The following is an 8,082-nucleotide window of genomic DNA, read 5'->3' as shown; positions in this document are numbered from 1 at the left end:
GGCGGAAAGCAGATTTGATTGATATACAATATTATGGAAATAGTTTCTTTCAGGAATCAATTTTGATGAGAACCAAATTTTTCATTCTAAAATGAAATTCATTCTAAAATTCATTCATAAGATGTTTACAATGCAATAAATATTTATGTTTTTCTTGTTTTTATGATTTATATCATAAATTGGATATATCATAGTTGGATGATTCTAGACAGGTGGGGTAGCGAATACAATTTTCTGTGGCATGGTCTATCCCACTTCCCCCCTTGCTTAGGGGCGCGTGACTTTCCATGCGAAGCAAGTTCTACTCCACCTTCTCTCTTGCTGCGGAGCGCACGACTTTCCACGCAAAGCGACTTTCACATCACCTCCCTCCTGCTACGGCGCATGAGTTTACACGCGAAGCGTGGAACAAAGAAAATTTTTGTTTTTAAAGTGAAAAATCTATTTTAAAGCAGACAATTTTTTTCTATAAAGGGTCGGTTGTTCGACCATCTGATAAATTTTACCTGTTGGGTAAGTAGCAAGATTTTACCAAATCACGTGCGCGGATTGCCAGATTTACCTCACAGGTAAAATTTACAAAAAGATGGAACAACCGGCCCATAGTAGAAAATAGACGTTACTTTTTTAAACTTTTTTTCTTATGTCTTTTCTTATATCTTTAATAACTTTTTAATTAATAACGAGCGATGGCTAAAACCTGTTAGAGGTACTGAGGGTCATGACTTTGACAACATATATCAAGGTCAAGGTCAAAATATCGGAAAAGTAATGAGTAAACCTCAATGTATTCTAAACGTCGACGATTTTTGTGCATTCCTACATTATAGGTGAAAAGCACCCAATAAAATTGAACTTCTTTTTATGGACAGACCCGTGTCTTTTATTTTTATATTGCATTGCCGTGAAAACAGAAGAAAAAAACAACATTTTAAGTATGACAAATTGCAAAACAGTGCCAACAAAGTGCGTGTGCGTGCGTGCTAACATTTTTAGAAAAAAATACGGGGCCTATATTTTTAAATCTATATTCAAAGATACGGTCTCGGCGCTAGGAGAACGTGCAGCGATATAATAGCGCGAAACCGACCGTGCATCTTTTGTATACAGGGTGATTTTTTTAACCTGAAACTTTCAAATATCTCGAAAAATAAACACACTAAAAAAAATGTTAAGAATCAATATTTCATCATTCCGAGGGTGACATACACTGACGTTAAAATCAGCCCTCCCACCCCGCCCCCTGGGCGGTAAGGGGGGCAAGTTTGAAATCTTAAATGGGAACCCCTATTTTTTATTGCATATTCGAAATCTTTGGCTAAAAGCACATACGATTTGTCTGAAACATTTTTCTCGATTCATGATAGATGGCGCTGTAATCGATGAAATTCAATTTCTTCGATTTTTCTTACTGAGAACCCATGCTTACGATTCTGCAATACATTTACAATAAAAATACCACGTTTTCATTGTTAATACTCGAAATTAGTCTTAAAACTTCTCATTATTTTTAATTACTCATTAATTACTTCTCAAGAAACTACTTTTAGCGTAACCCAGGAACAACGACGTGAATGAATTCTACAGCGAATAATCCGAACGGAGGTTTGTATTTATTTTTTTTTCAATTTCAAAAGGTAAGAAAATATTTATCTGCAATAAATAGATATCTGCAATAAATCAGCCTAATTAAAAAAATTTTAAAAAGGGAACAGAAAACTGCTACGTCCACGTCGTTGTTCCTGGGTTACGCTAAAAGTAGTTTCTTGAGAAGTAATTAATGAGTAATTAAAAATAATGAGAAGTTTTAAAATTAATTTCGAGTATTAACAATGAAAACGTGGTATTTTTATTGTTAATGTATTGCAGAATCGTAACCATGGGTTCTCAGTAAAAGAAATCGAAGAAATTGAATTTCGTCGATTACAGCGCCATCTATCATGAATCGAGAAAAATGTTTCAGACAAATCGTATGTGCTTTTAGCCAAAGATTCCGAATATGCAATAAAATATAGGGGTTCCCATTTAAGATTTCAAACTTGCCCCCCCTCACCGCCTAGGGAGTGAGGTGGGGAGGCTGACTTTAACGTCAGTGTATGTCACCCTCGGAATGATGAATGATTCTTAACATTTTTTCTTAGTGTGCTTATTTTTCGAGATATTTGAAAGTTTCAGGTTAAAAAATCACCCTGTATACGAAAATCGGTAATATCTGTGATATATGTATATTATACTATAATACAATATTTTTGTGTGCGATATTTTTCGAGAAAAAGGCCTTAAGATAATCCGTTATTGGAGGTACTGTCGAGGGACATTACCTAATCGTTACATTTCGCTAAAAATATCCTCAAAGTAAAAAATAATGATACCAATTTTATTAACAATCGTTATTGTTAAAGTAATTAAAAGATAATATGAAATATAAATTAAAAGTTAATAGAAAATGTGAAGCGTTGATTAAGCATATAATATCCTTTGTAAAAAGAAAACAATATTATTAAAAGAGATATATTAGAAATGTAAAATTTTTTTTACGTGGAACTTTATTTTCGAGAAAATTAAAAGTAGGATTAAAAAATTAGTTCTTTTCCCTTATGTAGAATTATTATTTCTTTAGCATTTGTATCGTTTGTAACAAGCCATCGTGTAAAATTATTGACGTTCAATGGAAATATGGAAGCTTTTAGAAAGTTTGGCTTCTGTAAATACACAGTGTGCAAGGGTATGCGAATTATATGACGCGAACCTTAATCCAGCGCTGCTATCTGCGTTCTCAAACCACGGTAGGCTGGGGTCCGGTTGCGATCCGAGTTGGACCGCGTTACTCTCGACCTTGAAAGGCTCACCGACGCTTCCAGGACTACGTTTCAGCCATACCGCGGTTATCACCGTGCCAGTGGATGCGTTGAGCGCGATCACCCTCGCCTCCACAGCGTCATCAATCGACACCAGCAGAGACTTAGTCAAAGCGTCTAAAAGAGCTATGTAATTTGGTTAATATCTTCGGTCATATCTCGGGAGTCATGTTCAACAATCACTTTCAACGCGCGCATTGTTCGCTACGCGTGCATTGTTCACAACAGGTGCCGCCAATTAAACGGTAGGTAGAGTAAGGAAACTAGAGTGAAAGCATTAATTTCGGATCACATTTGTCATGTTAGTATTTCTTTTTTTCTTTCCGATAAACAGTGTACTTTAAATATTTAATCGTAAGTCGCATTCTGGGTGAATGAACGTAATCCCTTATGCACCGTCTACATTGTAGACTCTACAATATACACTACGCGCAGAAATTAAAGCATCACCTCTCACACCTTCGAAAAATGAGTAAACTTCAAAGGAGTGTAACTTCTACAAAAATGGTCAAAATGAGATTTTAAAAAAGCATTTTGTAGTATGAAATCTCTACTTTCCAAATCTGTATAATGAAATAACAATTCGGTTTTTTATGGAACAACATGATTATAAAGGAAAATCAGTAAAAATTTTTTGTAAACTTTGCACAGTTTCATGCCGTGAATGAGAAGTCAGACACAAATACAATTCAGAGCTATCGAAAGCGTTATCCTTTACCTTTAATTTACTTTTTTTTTACCTCTATGATTTTATTTTACCGAGTTATTCAACATTAAAGTAAAAATGGTCCCTTTGACTTTGACTGCCCATAAAAGACGAACGGTGTGATGTACAGACTTAAAAAAAAAAACAAAGAAAAGTTCAAAGTTTTCTCTTTAAGATGCTTTTATCAATTTTTAGACACAGATCAGCTTTTTATATAAAAACTTAAGTGAAAGGTAAAGTTGAAAACTTAGTAGATCGAATTGAATAGAAACTGATAATTGTCTCAGTTTCCAACTTTACCTTTCACTTAAGTTTTTACATGAAAAGCTTATCTGTGTCTAAAAATTGATAAAAGCATCTTAAAGAGAAATTTTGAACTTTTTTTTTTTTAAATGCTGTACGTCGCTCCATTTGTATTTTATGAGCAGTCAAAGTCAAAGGGACCATTTTTACTTCAATGTTGAATAACACGGTAAAAAAAATCGTACTGAAGTGTTACGTCCTGAGCGCGAGTTTTCGGCGGTCTCGAGACGCGACACGAGTTCGCGGAACGCGAGCGCGGAGCGGGGCGCGCGGGGTGAAGCCTTGACTTCGACGTGGTGTTTAGACACGTATCTTTGTTATTATTATGGGCAGCTGTCACCAGTGCTCGGAATTGAGCACGATATTCGAGAATTATATACGTGATTTTACGAATTTACTAGATTCTAAAGGTAATTAGCCTTCCAGGTCCTTCCCATAAAAATAAAATAGAGAGTTTAGAGGAAGCGTCAGTTAGGCTTCATCTCGCTGTCTCTCTACACTCTCTTGTGTGATGAGAAGGATTTGGAAGGAAATGAAAAGGCTTTTAATAAGAATAGAAATATTTACGATTATAAGATTTTAATATTTACAGTACACGGGATGTTGCTAATAACTCGCGGCTTAGGTGTGATGATAATGGGCCTAGTGGGCTTTCTTGTGGGCGCCACGTGGGGCGGAGATGGAGGCGGTTTTGGTCGCGGCGGTGGTGTAGCTGTGGCCACGGTTTTCGAGGCGACGTTTTTAGCTATAGCGGCTGGTGAATCGGCGATCTCGACGGTCGTGCCGGATTTCGAGGATTTGGTTGCGTCCCCCGCGTCCTCCCTCCAATAAATAGAAGGATCGAAACTTCCCGTGTTAAGGAGCTTCCGCTGTAGCTCCTTAAAGGTGGGGACGCCAACCCCCTCGCTTGCCGCGCGTACGTTTTCTCTTAGGCATCTGCTTCAGAAAGAACGTTTTGTAGTGGCGGCAGATCGTAAAGAAAAGAATGCGAAAAGACCTCGACGCCGAGAAGGCGCTCGTTGGAGTTTTCGCAAGGAGGTGATCTCCACGTCGCCGTGGTTTGCGCTGTAGAGATTAGACAAAGGATTAGCTCGTCTGACGCCGTGGTTGGCGCACGATCAGAGCTGGATTTGTAGGATAGAACGGATGGTCCGGAGCGCTACTAAAAGCACTAGGAGTCCTTACCGTTTCGGTGGCTTAAGAAGGAATAAGGTAATTTGTCTGTAAATCATCCCGCTTTATATATGTTTCGCATTGTGACTCCTCGCGGTAAGGGGGTGTTTTCGCACACTTGTAGTTGCGAAATTCTCTAGAATATTCTAATTCTTTTATCATGATTTATTCGATTGCTGCGTGTCTTTTCGTCTTTTTGATCGTTCTCGTGTTTAGCGGGGTCTACAATATTCTTAAGGGTGCGCTTGGCTGGCGCGTGATGCACTCGGTTGCGGTGTAGCCAGCGTGTATTCTTTGCGCGTTTTTTCACGCTGCTTTTCCGCGTATCTTGAGTTCTTTGTTCTGAAGCGTTCGCGAGTTTCCTTTGTCTTTTCTAAGTCTCTTATTTCGTTATTCGTGCCTTCCTTCAAATTGCAGTAGCTCCCATTTGCTATTTGAGGCCTTCGTGATTTATGCGTGCATTTTGTGTTGTATCGCTATGCATTTTGTAAGTGCATTACGTTTTCACTTGTTCTTAATGAATCGGTGTTATTTCTTCGCGATTATTAAATGGCTAGTTCTAATGTTCATCGTTTCCCGTTTTTTAGCGGTGCAATCTACGTGTTTTTAGCGGATTTTCTATTAGTTCTCTATTTTATGAGTCGCGCAGGCGCTGTGCGCGCAACGTTCGTTGGCAACGGCAACGGTAGCATATGCTATAGGTTCTCGCGGCACGTATTGTATCATTTGCTATACTGTGCGCTCGCGTTCGCTTGGTAAACGGCCGGAGTGCTATAGTGTAGCGCACCGGACGTTACAGAAGTAAAAAAAAATAAATTAAAGGAAAAGGATCACCCTTTCGAAAGCTGTGAATTGTATATGTGCCCGACTTTTCTTTCATTGCATTAAACTGTGCAAAGTTTACAAAAAATTTTGAGATTTTACGAATTTTCCTTTATAATCATGTAGTTCCGTAAAAATCAGGCGTTATTTCATTATACAGATTTAGAAAGTAAAGATTTCAAGCTACAAAATACTTTTTTTAAAATCTTATTTTGACCATTTTTGTAGAAGTTACACTCCTTTGAAGTTTACCTATTTTTCGAAGATGTGAGAGGTGATGCTTTAATTTCTGCGCGTAATATATACAGAATAAGTTTAGTGTAAGAAATAAGAGTAGGAAATTGACTAATCATAGTAGACTGAAGAATAATCGACTGTGATTAGTAAGTTTCTTGCTCTTACTATTTATACCAAGCTTATGACTCCTGCACACTGGACGCGGAAATGGTAGCCAAAAAGCTCCCAACATTTTTATTGGTTACTACGTCGCATCTTGCCGCGTGGCAAACGTTTCCACATCAAGTATGCAGAAGCTACATATTGTAGACGACACGTTATGGATCGTCTACAATGTACAGTAATATTGCAATAAGAGATTGATTAATCATAATCGATCATTCTTCTCACATTTGACTCGGATTGGTCGATCTTTACGCGCGCGGTTAACAATTTACAACTTACCCCAGATAACACACAATATTGTATAAATATTCTATGAAGGCTCAAATATACCTTTACAAGAATATTCTCAAGAAAATTATCTATACGTATTCACAGAATATTCTTATTTATAAGAAACAATCTGTAAATCTGCCTAGAATATGTTAAAATTAGTAATAAGATCATGTTGTTTAAATGTTCTCTAAATGTTCATAGAATATTTAAATGTACTGAAGATGTAGATGGCGTTTTCAATATCGGAATCCATCAATCTCGATCTTTTTGTGCTGCATTATTCATGTCCGTTCGTTGCCATTCGCGCCTTGCGGCATTCGCGCCCATTCGCATCATCAAAATAAAAGATACCTATGTGCCAGTGAAAAGAACACGCCGTGTGAGCAATTAAGTTTACGCAATTAAACCAAAGTAAGTTCAGATCAAAATTAATAAGAAAAACAAAAGAATACACTAATAAAAATGATAAATATTGGGTATCTTCCAACAATTAGCGACTAAGTACAAGTACACAGTGATCATCTCATCCTTTTGTTTAATATTGACAAACAACAAGAACGTAATGCGATGCACTGCTAGCTGTATCACATCGTGTCATGTATGTGTGTCTCTTTTGTTGGAAGGCCATTATTATCAATTTCTCACATCACCTTGTTTGCTTAGAATGAGATAAATTTCCTAACCTTCATATTGTCTTTGATCATTTTTAACAATTAATTTTTTGTTTTAGAAAATTGGGCAAACGTTTTTGCGACTTTTCGAGTCTCATTTTGCGTAAAATCGTGAATAATTGTATCGCGCTTTTTATCACGGAGTCTGATTAAAATTCTTCTGTGAATAATGAAACGTCGTAGTAAATCAACTTTTTATAAAAATGTTAAAAGAGGAGTCACAACATGTTTAGAATTATCACAGGAGAATCAGAATTGTGATAATTTTAAACATAATTGCGTAAATAATGACGTTTTAGTTGCAAGAAATATAGATTTCCAATATAATAGTAGTTGTGAAATAGATCACTTTAATAAATCGGATTGTTTTAATGTTTCACACGATTTATTCAGCCAATCATCTGCTAATTCTTTTGATAACAATGTTGAAAATGATATTGCAATACCCCAGCAAAATATAGAAAACCGAAATGTACATCAAAGTAATTTTATTAATGGGCTTCGATCATGGACAATATCACATAATATTCCACATAACGCTTTACGAAATTTGTTACATTTATTAAAATTAGAAACAAATATTCCTTTGCCTCGAGATCCTAGAACTTTACTTTGTACTCCTCGACATATAGTCTACAAATCTATAGGTTCAGGTATCTATGTGCACATGGGACTTCAATTTGCAGTTGAAAATTTAATGAAATTGTTAGAGAAACAACCGGAACAAATTAATTTATTTATTAATATTGACGGTTTACCTCTCAGCAAAAGTTCCAGCAGTCAGATATATCCGATATTAGCTTCAATGTTTGAGTATCCACAATATGTATCTGTAATAGGTGTGTATCATGGTTATGAAAAACCTAATAATATG

General features: G+C 36.5%; 1 pseudogene; it reads right to left on the bottom strand.

The window, feature by feature from the left end:
• Nucleotides 1-204: 204 nt before the first annotated feature.
• LOC108769817 (uncharacterized) lies at nt 205-4,011 on the bottom strand (annotated as a pseudogene).
• Nucleotides 4,012-8,082: the final 4,071 nt, after the last annotated feature.

Source organism: Trachymyrmex cornetzi, unplaced genomic scaffold (assembly GCF_001594075.2).
Source record: "Trachymyrmex cornetzi isolate Tcor2-1 unplaced genomic scaffold, Tcor1.1 scaffold956, whole genome shotgun sequence".
NCBI classification, from domain to species: domain Eukaryota; kingdom Metazoa; phylum Arthropoda; class Insecta; order Hymenoptera; family Formicidae; genus Trachymyrmex; species Trachymyrmex cornetzi.
Note: the sequence above shows the minus strand (reverse complement) of the source record. Positions and strands in the feature narration are given on the sequence as shown.